This window comes from Coregonus clupeaformis, chromosome 16 (genome assembly GCF_020615455.1).
Source record: "Coregonus clupeaformis isolate EN_2021a chromosome 16, ASM2061545v1, whole genome shotgun sequence".
Classification (NCBI taxonomy): domain Eukaryota; kingdom Metazoa; phylum Chordata; class Actinopteri; order Salmoniformes; family Salmonidae; genus Coregonus; species Coregonus clupeaformis.
In genome coordinates this window covers 21,089,454-21,103,309 of record NC_059207.1, presented here as the reverse complement: position 1 = coordinate 21,103,309, position 13,856 = coordinate 21,089,454, and the positions used below count along the sequence as shown (strand labels likewise).

The 13,856-nt window shown below is 45.2% G+C and overlaps 1 long non-coding RNA gene across 1 annotated transcript; it reads left to right on the top strand.

Annotated features, from left to right (window-relative positions):
• Positions 1 to 4,779: 4,779 nt before the first annotated feature.
• Positions 4,780 to 13,518, top strand: LOC121584050. The gene is made up of 3 exons (XR_006003640.2): positions 4,780 to 4,925; positions 5,241 to 5,364; positions 12,749 to 13,518. It is a non-coding gene; the product is annotated as an uncharacterized LOC121584050 (long non-coding RNA).
• The last annotated feature ends 338 nt before the right edge of the window (positions 13,519 to 13,856 follow it).

The window sequence follows — 13,856 nt, the reverse complement described above, 5'->3', positions numbered from 1 at the left end:
CACTTGGAGCTTTTACCCCTGTTCATATGATGTGTGATATTTGCAATTTTCTGTGTGTGTACATGTGAACTGTACACAATGGTGTGTGTGTGTACTGTACTGATCAAGGTCATTTCATTCTGCCATAAAATGACCTTTTTTTTTCTGCCTTAAACATGCAGTGTTGAGAAAAGTAACTTTCCCACTATGTCAGTATTACGGACCAATCGGCCTTCTGTCCACGGATATAATATATCCTGTCCTCACGTCTTCAAGGCATTATCAGTGTTAAAAATGTCTGGATTGTGATTGGTTTGAGGGTGAAATCCAAGATGGCAGCACTTCAGTTTTGGATTCAATGAGGGCCAACTGTGAGGGGTTCGAGAAAGAGAGTTGGTTAAACCTCTTCAAATGCAAATAGTCTTTGTTTCTTGTTCTGTGGAACAGCACAAGATGTGTGAATTAGCGGTGTGGTCATTCAGTATCAGTGTTCCCGTGTGGTTTGTTTGGAGGAGGGTCTCTCTGTAGATGTGTGAATTAGCAGTGTAGTCATTCAGTATCAGTGTTCCCGTGTGGTTTGTTTGTCTCTCTGTAGACGTGGTGGGCTTCAGGTCTAACAGGTCTCTACTGGACTGCCTTTACTAGTCACCTCTATGTAGACGTGGTGGGCTTCAGGTCTAACAGGTCTCTACTGGACTGCCTTTACTAGTCACCTCTATGTAGTCGGCAGGTGGCTTAGTGGTTAAGAGCGTTGTGCCAGTAACCCGAAAGGACGCTGGTTCTAATCCCCGAGCCGACTAGGTGAAAAATCTGTTGATGTGCCCTTGAGCAAGGCACTTAACCCTAATTGCTCCTGTAAGTCGCTCTGGATAAGAGCGTCTGCTAAAATGTAAAATGTATTCACACCCTTACAATGTGTACAGCTGATGGCTAGCTGATTATTATAATCAGGAGGAAGAGAGTAGAGGGGAAATCGTGTTGGTTTCTACCTTTTGATGCCAAACTAACTCCTCACTCACAAACATATTTAGAAATATGTTTTTTATTGACTAGGGCGAGGTGTATCTAACCATCCTTTGGCTGTTTAACTTGTGTATATACACACACACAGTTCCGTAATTCTCTGGACTTAGTCAGACAGTATTACCACTTCCTGTTTAAAACCACAGCTTTATAATCTTTAATGTAGTCATATGCATACTCATCTCTTAACTGTAACCACTTGATATCATTTAAACCTTCAAAAACTCTGATAGTGTTTTTGCCACTCTTGGCCTACTGCCTTCCTCCTTGTTGAACCTTGTATTAAAACAACGTTTCCTAAATCAACTTTCATGTCTGGTTGGTTCTTTGCTTTGGGTAAATGGACCCAGTTGAACTGTAGCAGATTCTTAAAAGGACATTTGTGTTGCTAATAAACTTGAGCTATACTACTCTACTCTACTTCATTTAATAATTTGTTGTTTGACAGGGATCATGTGAAATATTTTTTGCTGTAGTTGATTTGTTGCACCAGATTGGAGACATCAGTGAGAAGGTAGAAGTCGGTGAGGTGGAAATGAAACTACTGTCCTTTAATGAGTCTTTACACTGTTTTCCCTTTGCTTCCACTTGGCCAGCTTCCACACATTGCTAAGTGTTAAAGAGACACACACGAGCACCACTGTTTTCCTGGAAATCAAACCGTTTCCCCACCAAATGAAAGACAATCCCATTTAAGCCAATGAGATGTAAGAGGTGAAAGGGAAAAGCTGGAACAAACTCCATTCCTTCAATAAGGAGGGAACTTTATTCCCTTTTCACTTTCAGTTTCATTTGGCCCTTGTTCAAAAAGACACACAACCGCTTTCCACAGAATCTGCTTTAACCCAGTCAGCTATTCTCCGGTAGCCTACTAACAAAACATTCCTCTTATTGATTTAGGTTAATCAATTAAGTTGATAAATATACAATATTGATCCAAAGGTCCTTGTTCTTTTATTCAGGACTCTCCTAACAACAACACAATTCATTGGACTTGCTCATGGTTGGTATTTCTGTTTGCGGTGCAGCTTCTGTGGAGCTGGAACCTGCATAGTGTAGATTTCACAAGTATCCTTTTTATTTTTTTTGTAATAAATATTGTACTTTTTTTAAACAAAACATCCACATCCCCCCCTTCCCAGACCCACCTGCTCACACCCCCATCTCCAGCCCCCTTCCCAGACCCACCTGCTCACACCCCCATCTCCAGCACCCGCATAACTCTCTGCCGCATGGCCTCAAACTGCACGATTTTGTTTCTCTGTCGCACACGCACTTTCAACATTTAGATAAAGCGTTTGACCTTTTCAGTGTTATAAAAATTGAGGATTGGTTGATTTTTACAGTTTTTAGGTTTACCTTTTTTCAAGATGATTGACGAGAAAAGTATCGTGCAACCCACATGTGTATCGGCCTGTGACACATTTATATCCCGCCCGCGCTGTGATTTGGGTTGTCAATTCATTTTGTGATTTGGGTTGTCAATTCATTTTGTGATTTGGGTTGTCAATTCATTTTGGCATGCTTCAATACAGCGGGTGGTTGGCTGGGCAGAGGCTGGCCGGCGATGCTCTGCACTACAAGTCACAGCAAGCACGGCCAACGTGCTGCACGCCAAACGGTGGTGCATTGCCACACGCACACACCCCTAGTCCCTATGTAAGTCCCAGACCCAAACACACTGTATCATAGCATCACTAATGGCACTGACCGAATATTCTACTGGACCGAACATGTCAAGTTTCGATTCCAACGGGTCATTGCTGTAGCCTACAGAAAACGTCATCTTGGTTGTCAAAACGTTTATAAGATAAAGGATTCACACGCAGGTATACATTACTACAAAAGGACAATAGGACACATAAGCGAGTATAAATTAGTCAGCAATTGAGTAATCTACTTTATGAAATTACAGCCTGTTGCGCTCGCGTCGGTGAATCAACCGCGCTGCTTTCGTGTGTCCCGTTTACCGCGCGCAGCGGAGGGAAAGTCTACAGACACATGCCACAGTCCTAGCTAGGCTACTCAAATGTTGCAGTCTGGCTGCAAAGAAACCACTACTAAAGGACACCAATAATAAGAAGAGACCTGCTTGGGCCAAGAAACACGAGCAATGGACATTAGACAGGTGGAAATGTGTTCTTTGGTCTGGAGTACAAATTGGAGATTTTTGGTTCCAACCGCTGTGTCTTTGTGAGACGCAGTGTGGGTGAACGGATGATCTCCGCATGTGTATTTCCCACCGTGAAGCATGGAGGAGGAGATTATATGGTGTGGGATGCTTTGCTGGTGACACTGTCTGTGATTGATTTAGAATTCAAGGCACACTTAACCAGCATGGCTACCACAGCATGCCGCAGCGATACGCCATCCCATCTGGTTTGGGCTTAGTGGGACTATCATTTGTTTTTCAACAGGACAATGACCCAACACACCTCCAGGCAGTGTAAGGGCTATTTTACTGAGAAGGAGAGTGATGGAGTGCTGCATCAGATGACCTGGCCTCCACAATCCCCCGACCTCAACCCAATTGATATGGTTTGGGATGAGTTGGACCGCAGAGTGAAGGAAAAGAAGCCAACAAGTGTTCAGCATATGTGGGAACTCCATCAAGACTGTTGAAAAAGCATTCCAGGTGAAGCTGGTTGAGAGAATGCAAAGAGTGTGCAAAGCTGTCATCAAGGCAAAGGGTGGCTACTTTGAAGAATCTCAAATATAACATATAGTTTATTTGTTTAACACTTCTTTGGTTACTACATGATTCCATATGTGTTATTTCATAGTTTTGATGTCTTCACTATTATTCTACAATGTAGAAAATAGTAAAAATAAAGAAAAACCCTTGAATGAGTAGGTGTGTCCAAACGTTTGACTGGTAGTGTATATCTGGGGGGAATAAAAGCGTATTTATTTTGTATTGTATGTGCAATGGCCATTAGGACTCGGTTGATAGTAAATATGAAACGTGTAGCATAACAGTAAACGGTGACAGTGGATAAAAGACATATCGCATCCTGATGTCCACCAGTGGTGTATGTAGAAATTGCCATGTGGCTGGGCCTCAGTAAAAAGTGACCGGGCCAACATTTTCCAACAAAAAATATCCCGACATAATTAAGTGAAAATTGTACACATAACATAAATGTGACCAAGAAACACCACAAATGTCCCTTTGATCATTATTGGTCTATTGCCAATTATGCAGCGCAACTACACAAGTTTCAACAACTTACAAAACAGGCTGACTGTCCGAGTCTGACAGTACTTCAACATAAAAAGGACAGTGTACACCTACACTGCTGACACTGACTAACTGAGATCAATAGAAATGACATTGTCTTGAACGCAACCATCTAATTAATAGGCAAATGTTAATGGGAGACACGTAGGCCTATTGTACAATATGACATTCTACACTGTCCTAAACATTCCAGTGGCACTGACTCACCCAATGATAAAGACAGTGAAAAATGAAATCATTTGCTCAAGGGCAATTGATAATGGCTGACCGTGGCCGTGACCCCATTCTCCGAGGGGGAATGTTGGGATATTTTGCGCCTGATACATACTTGTACATCTGCGAAACAGGAAACGCATAACTACCCACTATTTGATCTTTGATAATCATGAAAGGGTTTGTTCTACTTTAATGATCTCTTCATCCCATTCCCAGATACTACACACGATGTACTGTAGTGACAAGGGTTACCCGTGGTATCCTAGGGATAGGGGGTTTCCTTCCCCTCTGCTATAAAATGCCTTCACATACAGTATCTATTCAGTTTTTTCATTTCTTCTTGCTAGAACGCCAAGCCCGAGTGACCAGTAGTATTCCAGACCTCAGGATTCTATTTTCCAGCTTTTCAAAATGAGAGGATTGATTGTCGTCGTGGTTTTGGTCACACTGATGATTTCAACTGATGGTAAGACCAGTATGATATGTTATATGGTGTAATATGAAATGCTATTATTATATGTTGTGATATATTTTAATAGCTGACAATATTTTAATATCATAATGTAATTGTTTAATAATATAATATATCAGTTGTATACAGTATGTATCCATAAAATAAATGAAACATATATACTTTTAGCTCCCTTGATGTGAATAGTGACCATTTTGAGAGCGTTTGTGTTTCTGTTTGCTCAATAACATTCACAAAATGCTAAAGTACTGTTTATGAATGTGTCATAAAGTTCTTAAGTGCCACCGATTTTGCCCCATGTTCCCACAGCGTTCCTGATGCACAGCAGACAACGTTGCCTCTGTCTGAAAACATTGGACTGTGTGAATCCCAGAAACATAATCCAATGCACTGTTCATCAGAGAAGTCCAATGTGTGACCACGTAGAGATAGTGTGAGTTTTTTTCATTTACACTCTACATATCTTATGCACGTATATCCCACCTATGATATCCCACTATAATATACAGTGAGGGGAAAAAAGTATTTGATTCCCTGCTGATTTTGTATGTTTGCCCACTGACAAAGACATGATCAGTCTATAATTTTAATGGTAGGTTTATTTGAACAGTGAGAGACAGAATAACAACAAAAAAAATCCAGAAAAAACGCATGTCAAAAATGTTATAAATTGATTTGCATTTTAATGAGGGAAATAAGTATTTGACCCCTCTGCAAAACATGACTTAATACTTGGTGGCAAAACCCTTGTTGGCAATCACAGAGGTCAGACGTTTCTTGTAGTTGGCCACCAGGTTTGCACACATCTCAGGAGGGATTTTGTCCCACTCCTCTTTGCAGATCTTCTCCAAGTCATTAAGGTTTCGAGGCTGACGTTTGGCAACTCGAACCTTCAGCTCCCTCCACAGATTTTCTATGGGATTAAGGTCTGGAGACTGGCTAGGCCACTCCAGGACCTTAATGTGCTTCTTCTTGAGCCACTCCTTTCTTGCCTTGGCCGTGTGTTTTGGATCATTGTCATGCTGGAATACCCGTCCACGACCCATTTTCAATGCCCTGGCTGAGGGAAGGAGGTTCTCACCCAAGATGTATTTATTTTATTTATTTATTTATTTAACCTTTATTTAACCAGGTAAGCCAGTTGAGAACAAGTTCTCATTTACAACTGCGACCTGGCCAAGATAAAGCAAAGCAGTGCGATAAAACAACAACACAGAGTTACATATGGGGTAAAAAAGTCAAAAAATACAACAGAAAATATATATACAGTGTGTGCAAATGTGCCAAGTTATGGAGGTAAGGCAATAAATAGGCTATAGTGCAAAATAATTACAATTAGTATTAACACTGGAATGCTAGATGTGCAAGAGATTATGTGCAAATAGAGATACTGGGGTGCAAAAGAGCAAAAATAAATAACAATATAGGGATGAGGTAGTTGGGTGGGCTAATTTCAGATGGGCTGTGTACAGGTGCAGTGATCGGTAAGGTGCTCTGACAACTGATGCTTAAAGTTAGTGAGGGAGATAAGAGTCTCCAGCCAATTCGTTCCAGTCATTGGCAGCAGAGAACTGGAAGGAATGGCGGCCAAAGGAGGTGTTGGCTTTGGGAATGACCAGTGAGGTATACCTGCTGGAGCGCAGACTACGGGTGGGTGCTGCTATGGTGACCAATGAGCTAAGATAAGGCGGGGATTTGCCTAGCAGTGATTTATAGATGGCCTGGAGCCAGTGGGTTTGACGACGAACATGTAGTGAGGACCAGCCAACAAGAGCATACAGGTCACAGTGGTGGGTAGTGTATGGGGCTTTGGAGACAAAACGGATGGCACTGTGATAGACTACATCCAATTTGCTGAGTAGAGTGTTGGAGGCTATTTTGTAAATGACATCGCCGAAGTCAAGGATCGGTAGGATAGTCAGTTTTACGAGGGCATGTTTGGCAGCATGAGTGAAGGAGGCTTTGTTGCGAAATAGGAAGCCGATTCTAGATTTAACTTTGGATTGGAGATTCTTAATGTGAGTCTGGAAGGAGAGTTTACAGTCTAACCAGACACCTAGGTATTTGTAGTTGTCCACATACTCTAGGTCAGACCCGTCGAGAGTGGTGATTCTAGTCGGGTGGGCGGGTGCCAGCAGCATTCGATTGAAGAGCATGCATTTAGTTTTACTAGTGTTTAAGAGCAGTTGGAGGCTACTGAAGGAGTGTTGTATGGCATTGAAGCTCGTTTGGAGGTTTGTTAACACAGTGTCCAATTAAGGGCCAGATGTATACAAAATGGTGTCGTCTGCGTAGAGGTGGATCTGAGAGTCACCAGCAGCAAGAGCGACATCATTGATATACACGGTGTGATGTCACGAGAGGCTGTGTCCTGGAGGGACGTTACATCCCCCTGAGGTGGCTGCAAACCCAGACAGCTATGGCTCCATCTGCTGGTATGGTCGGGAACTCCACCCCTCTATGGCCAATCTTCCCACGCAGCTGAAACAAATGAGGAGCTGATGAGCTGAAGGTTTGGGAAGGGAAGAGACACACTGAGGGAGTGTGTGGGTTGTGAAGTAACACAGTCTCCAAGCTGGGCTCTCTGGAGGACAAGAGTGCTGCACGTCCACTTCCATGAGGAATATAAGGATTTGGAGATACTTACCTTTGGGAAATACTCACCTTTGGATATATGCACCTGTGGAAATACGTGTGGGACATTTGGAAGGACGTTTTGCTGGGTTGGCCACTAGCTGCAACGTGGAATACAGTAAGACTGGGGAAAAGTTATTTGAGCGAGGGAGAGTTATGATTTTGGATGTGGAAGAGACATCCCTGAACTGTTAACCCTTAAAGAGCCACCAGAGAACAGAATTGTGTTATACTTTCGTTAGTTTCCCAAGACCTTTAATAAAATCCTTGTTTTGGTTGAACCTGGTCTCCTTGCACTACTTGAGCAATCCCGCTGAAAGCTGTGTAGCCTCTCGTGACATCACAGGTGGTGGAGAATACAGGCACGCTCAAGCGTTAATAGTGCATGTCAGAGGAGGATACCGAAGGTTTGATCACCCAGTTTTCCAAGTTGGCCGTAGGCTCCCCGCCGACTGAAATGGAGGACATATTGAAAGCCCTTGTTGCTGGCCAGCAAGCCCAGATGCAAGCAAACGTGGCTCTCTTGGAGGAGCAAAAGAAAGCCAACCTTCTGAAGGCAGAGGAATTGCAGTTGCAGAGACAGAGGGTTGTCCAAAATACCCGCCCAATAAAGGCAAGTGACTTTATATCTAAGATGGGAGCTACCGATGACATTGAGGCATACCTGCATGCATTTGAGGCCACGGCCACTAGGGAAGCCTGGCCCAAGCAACAGTGGGTTGGTCTGTTAGCCCCCTTTCTAACCGGGGAATCGCTGAATGCTGTCCGGGACCTGGGCCCTGACCAGGTTACTGACTATGATGCCCTGAAGTCTGAGATCCTCAGCAGATATGGACTCACAAAGTTTGGTATGGCCCAGCGCTTTCACAGCTGGACCTTCCAACCAGACCAACCTCCTCGGGCGCAGATGCATGAACTTGTCCGAATCGCAAGGAAATGGCTGGATCCGCAGAGGAATACAGCAGCGGCGGTGGTGGAGGCCGTTGTGGTGGATCGTTACCTACGCGCCCTGCCTTATGAGGCAAAACGGTTCATCAGTCAACAGGCCTTGACCACGGCTGACCTGACCGTGGAAGCTGTGGAAAAGTACCAGGCCACAGCGGAGATGCTGAATGCTTCCCGAAAAGACCCCAGGAGTGCGGCCCCACCACAAATGGGAAAAACCCGTCCAAAGGACCCCAAGGTCTCGAACCCAGCCACGTCAGGACTTATCCCGGCTCCAGGGGGAGCCAGAAACCAGGCGGGTCCAAGAAGAGTACACCAGGAGGGGGGAAACTCGACAGTGTTACCGGTGTGGGGAGATGGGACATATCTCCTGGCAGTGTGGGAAACCAGCCGATGAACCTATGCCCACTGCGGAGTCCTCCAGCTCAGCACCCACACACCGTTTTGCCTCGCTCTTGGGAGTCGTAGATGGCGGCCCAGATCGACCCCCCCACCTGCCCGGTAACTGTGAATCACCATGATGTGGAGGCCTTACTGGATTCTGGTAGCCGGGCCACCCTGGTGCGTAAGGATTTGGTGGGCCCAACGTGTCTGACCCCGGGGAAAGTCCTCCCAGTTTCCTGTGTCCATGGGGACACCAGAGAATACCCCATTACTGAACTTACAATGACCAGCACACGGGGAACCATACACACGACGGCGGGGGTGGTTGATTCCCTCCCCGTCCCTGTCCTAATTGGACGAGACTGCCCAGCCTTTTACCCACTCTGGAGAGAGTCTCAGGAGAGGATAACCCGAGTACCTCGGAAACGGAGAGGCAAGACTCATCCTGGGAAGGCTCCGGTGCAATCCTCCGAGTTACTCACTCCCGCCCGGGCTCTGATAGGGATGGCAGGTGCCCAGACCGACACAGAGACGGAGCTACAGAATCTGGACAAAGAACTGTCTGGTCTGAAGGGGACCGCTGAGAGGTATCGTTTGTTAAAGCAACAGTTAGACATGAAGACAGAAGAGTTAGAAATCCTCCAGGCTAAACTCCAACAGAGCTCCTTCCATAAGCAACAGGAGGAGCTGGAGAGGCTGCGCAGGACCATCGAGGAGTGTGAGGAGACCCTGCGCAGTAGTAAGGAGGTCCAGAAGAAGGCAGAGGAGAAATACAAGGTGTTGGAGAACAAGATGAAGAATGCGGAGGCAGAGAGAGAGAAGGAACTGAAAGCTGCTCAACAGAAGCTAAACTCTGCTAAAACCAAGGCTGATGCGTTCAGTAAGAAACTCAAGGAGAGACAACAGGAGGCTGAGTCCCTGGTCCTAGAGGTGGAGGAGTTGAAGAGAGAGCAGGCTGGCAAGCACCACGGCAATGCGGACGCCCTCTCCCGGCGTGATGCCTTCTTCGCTGCCTTTACCCCGACGAGGACGTCGGTCCCGAGGAGGGGGATGTGTGATGTCACGAGAGGCTGTGTCCTGGAGGGACGTTACATCCCCCTGAGGTGGCTGCAAACCCAGACAGCTATGGCTCCATCTGCTGGTATGGTCGGGAACTCCACCCCTCTATGGCCAATCTTCCCACGCAGCTGAAACAAATGAGGAGCTGATGAGCTGAAGGTTTGGGAAGGGAAGAGACACACTGAGGGAGTGTGTGGGTTGTGAAGTAACACAGTCTCCAAGCTGGGCTCTCTGGAGGACAAGAGTGCTGCACGTCCACTTCCATGAGGAATATAAGGATTTGGAGATACTTACCTTTGGGAAATACTCACCTTTGGATATATGCACCTGTGGAAATACGTGTGGGACATTTGGAAGGGACGTTTTGCTGGGTTGGCCACTAGCTGCAACGTGGAATACAGTAAGACTGGGGAAAAGTTATTTGAGCGAGGGAGAGTTATGATTTTGGATGTGGAAGAGACATCCCTGAACTGTTAACCCTTAAAGAGCCACCAGAGAACAGAATTGTGTTATACTTTCGTTAGTTTCCCAAGACCTTTAATAAAATCCTTGTTTTGGTTGAACCTGGTCTCCTTGCACTACTTGAGCAATCCCGCTGAAAGCTGTGTAGCCTCTCGTGACATCACAACGGAGAAAAGAGTTGACCCAAGAATTGAACCCTGTGGCACCCCCATAGAGACTGCCATAGGTCCAGACAACAGGCCCTCCGATTTGACACATTGAACTCTATCTGAGAAGTAGTTGGTGAACCAGGCGAGGCAGTCATTTGAGAAACAAAGGCTATTTAGTCTGCCAATAAGAATGCGGTCGTTGACAGAGTCGAAAGCCTTGGCCAGGTCGATGAAGACGGCTGCACAGTACTTTCTATCATCGATCGCGGTTATAATATCGTTTAGGACCTTGAGCGTGGCTGAAGTGCACCCATGACCAGCTCAGAAACCAGATTGCATAGCGGAGAAGGTACGGTGGGATTCGAAATGGTCGGTGATCTGTTTGTTAACTTGGCTTTCAAATACTTTCGAAAGGCAGGGCAGGATGGATATAGGTCTGTAACAGTTTGGATCTAGAGTGTCACCCCCTTTGAAGAGGGGGATGACCGCGGCAGCTTTCCAATCTCTGGGGATCTCAGACGTTACGAAAGAGAGGTTGAACAGACTAGTAATAGGGGTTGCAACAATTTCGGCGGCTAGTTTTAGAAAGAAAGGGTCCAGATTGTCTAGCCCAGCTGATCTGTAGGGGTCCATGGCCCCGTCCATCGTCCCTATGATGCGGTGAAGTTGTCCTGTCCCCTTAGCAGAAAAACACCACCAAAGCATAATGTTTCTACCTCCATGTTTGACGGCGGGGGTGGTGTTCTTGGGGTCATAGGCAGCATTCCTCCTCCTCCGAACACTACGAGTTGAGTTGATGCCAAAAAGCTCGATTTTGGTCTCATCTGACCACAACACTTTCACCCAGTTCTCCTCTGAATCATTCAGATGTTCATTGGCAAACTTCAGACGGCCCTGTATATGTGCTTTCTTGAGCAGGGGGACCTTGCGTGTGCTGCAGGATTTCAGTCCTTCACGGCGTAGTGTGTTACCAATTGTTTTCTTGGTGACTATGGTCCCAGCTGCCTTGAGATCATTGACAAGATCCTCCCGTGTAGTTCTGGGCTGATTCCTCACCGTTCTCATGATCATTGCAACTCCACGAGGTGAGATCTTGCATGGAGCCCCAGGCCGAGGGAGATTTACAGTTATTTTGTGTTTCTTCCATTTGCGAATAATCGCACCAACTGTTGTCACCTTCTCACCAAGCTGCTTGGCGATGGTCTTGTAGCCCATTCCAGCCTTGTGTAGGTCTACAATCTTGTCCCTGACATCCTTGGAGAGCTCTTTGGTCTTGGCCATGGTGGAGAGTTTGGAATCTGATTGATTGATTGCTTCTGTGGACAGGTGTCTTTTATACAGGTAACAAGCTGAGATTAGGAGCACTCCCTTTAAGAGTGTGCTCCTAATCTCAGTTTGTTACCTGTATAAAAGACACCTGGGAGCCAGAAATCTTTCTGATTGAGAGGGGGTCAAATACTTATTTCCCTCATTAAAATGCAAATCAATTTCTAACATTTTTTACATGCGTTTTTCTGGATTTTGTTGTTGTTATTCTGTCTCTCACTGTTCAAATAAACCTACCATTAAAATTATAGACTGATCATTTCTTTGTCAGTGGGCAAACGTACAAAATCAACAGGGGATCAAATACTTTTTCCCCCTCACTGTATATGCTAATATATGCCATTATAATTATGCAACATACAGGATATAGACTAATCATATACTCCCGAGTGGCGCAGTGGTCTAAGGCACTGCATCGCAGTGCTAGCTGTGCCAATAGAGATCCTGGTTCAATTCCAGGCTCTGTCGCAGCCGGCCGCGACCGGGAGACCCATGGGCGGCGCACAATTGGTCAAGCGTCGTCCAAGGTAGGAGAGGGTTTGGCCGGCAGCGATGTGGGTTCGTTTCCCACGGGGGGCCAGTGTGAAAAAATAATAAAAAAATAAACATGAATGCGTTCACTAACTGTAAGTCACTCTGGATAAGAGCGTCTGCTAAATGACTAAAATGTAAATGTATATGCCACTACACTGAATACATCGTTTCTAGATTTCCTTGGCATATTAGCTCACGATGTGTTACTTTTGAATAGTTCATATGTTATTATTGTGTAAGTACCATTTTACCATGACATGTAGGCCTAAGTAAACACCTGGCCATTTCTGTCCTTAAAGTAGTCCTTCCACTTTTCCTTAACAGGCTGAAGTTGAAAAGGCCATTAATAAACGTCTGCCTGAATCCATACTCTGTAATGGGCAAGAGAATACAGACCAAGTGGAACCTGAAGAACTGACCCAAACATAGCACAAACTATGTAATGATGATGTAACTGACTGTACTGACCAAAAAGTATATGTAAATGTAACTATGTTGTTTTTCTCTGCAGTTTCAGGCACTTTACTTATTCTACTGACAGTGAAATTATAAAGGACCGTGTATTTCAGAGCTACAGGGTAATGCCTAAAGCTTGTAACAACATTCTAGAACATCTCTGGTATGACAAGCCTGTAACAACATTCTAGAACATCTCTGGTATGACAAGCCTGTAACAACATTCTAGAACATCTCTGGTATGACAAGCCTGTAACAACATTCTAGAACATCTCTAAGCCTGTAACAACATTCTAGAACATCTCTGGTATGACAAGCCTGTAACAACATTCTAGAACATCTCTAAGCCTGTAACAACATTCTAGAACATCTCTGGTATGACAAGCCTGTAACAACATTCTAGAACATCTCTAAGCCTGTAACAACATCCTAGAACATCTCTGGTAAGACCTGATAAATGAATATCTTTCAACAGATACTATAAGACTTCCTCCATGTACAGGTTTCACCAGGGGAACGGATCTCCCAATCAGGTGCTCTGATGTGGAACAAACTGAATACAAAAGGCAGACAAACCATATAAAACTGGATTTGTTTGCAGCAGCCTTGCCTTAAAGGTCATTGGTTAGCTTTTGGGATCCGTTTGTAACGATCCCGGCAGTCTGAGTCGGGTCCTGTCTGTGGACTAGTTGTTATGTTCGTGATCTCCAGTTTCCCGAGGGTTCTGGAACGCTCCGGGGAGCTCTCTTGATTTCCGCACCTGCATCCCATCAGCAATCTGCACACCTGGTCCTGATCATCACCCTTCTTAGGCTCTGGCCTAACATCCATTCCCTGCCGGATCGTTAGCCATGAACAGTAGGTTTACCAGAGTATCAGTCTTAGAGCCTAGCGTTAGTTTTGTTGTTTTTGCACCTTGTTGGTTTGTTGCTTACTTACCCCCGTTTTGTTCCATCTGCAGTCACCCGTCCGGAAC